The sequence below is a fragment of the Nyctereutes procyonoides genome, unplaced genomic scaffold, assembly GCF_905146905.1.
Source record: "Nyctereutes procyonoides isolate TBG_1078 unplaced genomic scaffold, NYPRO_anot_genome, whole genome shotgun sequence".
Taxonomy (NCBI): domain Eukaryota; kingdom Metazoa; phylum Chordata; class Mammalia; order Carnivora; family Canidae; genus Nyctereutes; species Nyctereutes procyonoides.
This window is the reverse complement of record NW_026575047.1, coordinates 60,714,508-60,719,736: the sequence shown is the minus strand read 5'-3', so window position 1 is coordinate 60,719,736 and position 5,229 is coordinate 60,714,508. Positions and strand designations below refer to the sequence as shown.

The window sequence follows — 5,229 nt, the reverse complement described above, 5'->3', positions numbered from 1 at the left end:
TTTTTTTGAAAACTCCACACAGTTTTCCAGAGAGGCTGCACCAGTTCACATTCCCAGCAACAGTGTAAGAGTGTCCCCCTTTCTCCACATCCTCTCCAACATTTGTTGTTTCCTGCCTTGTTAATTTTCCCCATTCTCACTGGTGTGAGGTAGGATATCATGGTGGTTTTAATCTGTGTTTCCCTGATGGCAAATGATGCAGAGCATTTTCTCATGTGCTTGTTGGCCATGTCTAGGTCTTCCTCTGTGATATTTCTGTTCATGTCTTTTGCCCATTTCATGATTGGACTGTTTGTTTCTTTGCTGTTGAGTTTAATAAGTTCCTTATAGATCTTGGATACTAGTCCTTTATCTGATAGGTCATTTGCAAATATCTTCTCCCATTCTGTAGGTTGTCTTTTAGTTTTGTTACTGTTTCTTTTGCTGGGCAGAAGCTTTTTATCTTGATGAAGTCCCAATAATTCATTTTTGCTTTTGTTTCCCTTGCCTTAATAGATGTATCTTGCAAGAAGTTGCTGTGGCCAAGTTCAAACAGGGTGTTGCCTGTGTTCTCCTCTAGGATTTTGATGGAATCTTGTCTCACATGTAGATCTTTCTTCCATTTTGAGTTTATCTTTGTGAATGGTGTAAGAGAATGGTCTAATTTCATTCTTCTGCATGTAGCTGTCCAATTTTCCCAGGACCATTTATTGAAGAGACTGTCTTTTTTCCAGTGGATAGTCTTTCGTCTTTCCTGCTTTGTCAAATATTAGTTGAAAGTAATTACTTCTTAATGCCTGAGAAGATTACTGCAGAGCAGCTCTTGCATAAACTCAGCATCAAAAAGCTCATGGTCTCTAGGATTAATATTGTGTTAGTGGATAACAATGAGGATGGAAAACAGCATCGATAAAAATACATTTTTTAAAGCACCAAGGAAGGAAGAGAAGGCAGTAATAACATTTGTCACAATTCTAAAGATCACTCTGCAAAGTGACAATTAATAAAAATACTCTAAAAAAACACAAAGTTTTTTTGTTCATGAGAGAGAATGCATCACAAAGCCAGTGATACAGAAAATTTAATAAGCATATTAAGTTACAGAGCAATAACAATTTAAGTCCAAATATGAAGAAATAGCTTTGTCTGTGTGTGCTGGTAAATTTGGGATATATAAATTTATTCAGAAATTGACAACATATATGGAACTGTGCCAGATGTTGTTGCTGTCACACTGAGAAAGACATAATCCCAACAAACATATTGTCCCACTAACATTAACATTGTTGGTTATGTGAACATGGGAGTGGGTGTGTAGGCTAAAATAACCATAAGAATTGCAGAAATTTACCAAGAGAAGTGGTGCTTTAAATGGAATCAATGATAATTAGGTTTACTCAATTAGGTTGAGGAACACGTGACAGTCTACAAAAGAAGTGTTTTATAATACCTGGCACAGAATGCATGTTAACAGATGGAGCCTGTTAGCACACAAGAAGAGAGGGAAGGATGCATTCTAATTGGAAAATCATGACTTCTGTTTTAGCCACATTGAAATGGACATATGTGTGATTTGTACAAGCAAATATGTTTGGTAGGCATGTTTGATAATCAATTCAACATGTTAGAAATAATCCATTACTAAAAACAGAAATGTAGTATTCATTAAGTGACAGATGTTATATGAAATTGTAGGAATTGTAGAGAAAACAGTGACAGAGTATATAATCAGAGGTGAAAAAGGAATGAACAGATCCAAGGAATCAAAACAGGCAAAAAGATAACATAAAACAATCATGTGTATAGTTTTTAAGTCAATTTACTAAAGGACTTCTTAAGCATAAATACAAGAAAATTCTTTTTAAAATACTGTACTTTCGATAATAGCTTGCATATTATTGGAGGAATGTAGAAAGTAAACAAAAATGATAGAGAAATGTAGAAGAAAGACAAGGGAGGGAAGTTTATATGTAGCTGTGTGTGTAAAGTTTTGCATTGTTCATGAGAGAAAATGCATTTACCCAAAACTCAACAAAGACAAAGAAAAAATCTTATTATAAAACCAAAGCAGAGATTCTACATTCTGGTTAATGCTCTAGAATGAGTTCAAATGATAATATATGTATTATCATTTGGGCAAGGACCAAACTGTTAACCAAAAGAACAGTTTTAATGGTGTGCAGTTTTTTTCAATTAGTTCTAAACAGTTAAGAATTTGAGGGAGCCAGATTACATTTTTGCTACCCATGAAATCACACCACATTAGTAGATAATCTAATAACATCTGTATTGTGATTTAAAAATATATGCAAACTGATGCAGCCACTCTGGAAAACAGTACGGAGATTCCTCAAAACGTTAAAAATAGCAACTACTGTATGATTTAGCAATTGCACTACTAGGTAGATACCAGTATACTGAAAGGATACAAAAATACTGATTCAAAGGGGCACACACATCCCATGTTTATAGCAGCAGTATCAACAATAGCCAAATCATGGGAAGAATCCAAATGTCCATACACTGATGAATGGATAAAGAGGATGTGGTATATATCTATATAGATAATGGAATATTAGCCATAAAAAGAATGAAATCTTGCCATTTCCAATGATGTGAATGGAGCTAAAGTGTATTGTGCTAAATGAAATAAGTCAGTCAGAGAAAGACAAAAACCATATGATTTCACTCACATGATATTTAATCATTGGAATTTAAGAAACAAAACACATGAGCAAAGAAGAAAGAAAAAAAAAGAAAGGCAAACCAAGAAACAGACTCAACTATAGAAAACAAACTGAGGGTTTCTAGAGGGGTGTGTGGGGGGTTAGGCTAAATGGATGATGCGTATTAAGGAGGACACTTGTAACGAGCACTGGGTGTTTTATATGTAAGTGATGAATCACTAAATTCTAGTCCTGAAGCTAATATTACACTACTACATGTTAACTAATTACAACTTAAACAAAAACTTGAAACAAAAAATTATAAGGTAATAATATATAGAAATAATAGTTATGATAGAGTTAAATAAATTAGATTTTGTACAGTTTTTTCCAAAGATTTTGTACACTCAATAGTGTACAATAGAATCTATACAGTAATCTATCTGAATTATTAGGCACGTAGGTTGGAAGGAAGACGTCAATGATGAAAAACTATACCATAACAACATTCATTCTCCTGGGACTGACAGATGATCCTAAGCTACAAGTTCTGATTTTTTTCTATTTCTCACCTACACACTGAGTGTAACTGGCAATCTGACCATCATCAAACTCACTTTTGTGGATCCCCACCTTAAAACACCCATGCACCGTTTTTTTTTTTTTTTGTTTTTTTTTTTTTATTTTTTATTTATTTATTTTTTTTTTTATAAATTAATTTTTATTGGTGTTCAACTTACCAACATACAGAATAACACCCAGTGCTCATCCCGTCAAGTGTCCCCCTCCGTGCCCGTCACCCATTCACCCCCACCCCCCGCCCTCCTCCCCTTCCACCACCCCTAGTTCATTTCCCAGAGTTAGAAGTCTTTATGTTCTGTGTCCCTTTCTGATATCTCCCACACATTTCTTCTCCCTTCCCTTATATTCCCCTTCACTATTATTCATATTCCCCAAATGAGTGAGAACATACACTGTTTGTCCTTCTCCGATTGACTTACTTCACTCAGCATAATACCCTCCAGTTCCATCCACGTTGAAGCAAATGGTGGGTATTTGTTGTTTCTAATGGCTGAGTAATATTCCATTGTATACATAAACCACATCTTCTTTATCCATTCATCTTTCGATGGGCACCGAGGCTCCTTCCACAGTTTAGCTATTGTGGACATGGCTGCTAGAAACATCGGGGTGCAGGTGCCCCGGCGTTTCATTGCATCTGAATCTTCGGGGTAAATCCCTAACAGTGCAATTGCTGGGTCATAGGGCAGGTCTATTTTTAATTCTTTGAGGAACCTCCACACAGTTTTCCAGAGTGGCTGCACCAGTTCACATTCCCACCAACAGTGTAAGAGGGTTCCCTTTTCTCCGCATCCTCTCCAACATTTGTTGTTTCCTGCCTTATTAATTTTCCCCATTCTCACTGGTGTGAGGTGGTATCTCATTGTGGTTTTGATTTGTTTTTTTACAAAATTTTTCCTTCCTGGAGATCTAATTCACAACTGCCTGTATTCCCAGGTACTTGTATAACATAGCAACAGGTGACAAGGTCATCACCTATAATGCTTGTGTCATCCAAGTGTTTTTTACTGACCTCATTGCCGTAACAATTTTTTCTGCTGGCCATCATGTCCTATGACCGCTATGTGGCCATCAGCAAGCCTCTGCATTATGTAAACATCATGAGCAGCAGAGTCTGCAGAATTCATTTTTGTGTTGTTGTTGGTTTGCCTGGATTGTTGGTCACAATCTCCCCAGTTAGTCTGGGGCTAAATCTGAAATTCTGTGACTTCAATTTCATTGATCATTTTCTCTGTGATGCTGCTTCCCTCCTGAAGATATCATGTTCAGACACATGCCCCATGGAATAGACTTATTTTAATCTGTGCTGTGCTGACCCTCAATTTGACCCTTATGTGTGTAATTCTATCTTATATTATCAAAACAATTTTCAGATTTCCATCTGTCCAGCAGAGAAAAAAGGCCTTTTCTACCTGTTCTTCCCACATGATTGTGGTTTCCATCACCTATGGCACATGCATGTTCATTTATATGAATCCTACAGCAAAAGAAGTGACTATTAATAAAGTGGTTTCACTACTCATTTCTTTCATTTCACTTTCATTCATGTTAAATCCTTTTATTTATACACTGAGAAACAAGCAAGTAAAAAAAGCCTTCAGTGACTCAAGCAAAAGAAATGTAGCATTCTTAAAGAAGTAAAATAAAACAGCAGTCAATAAATGAACTTAAATAAATGGTGAATTGCTGCTAAACGTTTCTGCTGATGCTTATAATTTTCTTTATCTTTTAATAATCTATAAAAGATTATATTTCCCAGCTTCTCTTCCAATTTACTTACATTGCACCTTAATCAACTTACTTCTTTTTGGTTCTTACTCATCTTCTTGTGGGAGGTGTCTCATTAAGAAAATGAAAGAGTTCTTTTCATAAATTCCCTTGTAGATAAATATAACCCTATATAACTAAATATTATACTATGATAAAACTATTCTTTAGTCTTCCATAAAACTGGTAGCATAACCCTGCTGATTACTGTACTCCACTGTGCATAAAATACTAC

General features: G+C 35.6%; 1 pseudogene; it reads left to right on the top strand.

Annotated features, from left to right (window-relative positions):
• The first annotated feature begins 3,129 nt into the window (after window positions 1-3,129).
• On the top strand, window positions 3,130-4,868 carry LOC129510229 (olfactory receptor 6C2-like; annotated as a pseudogene).
• The last annotated feature ends 361 nt before the right edge of the window (window positions 4,869-5,229 follow it).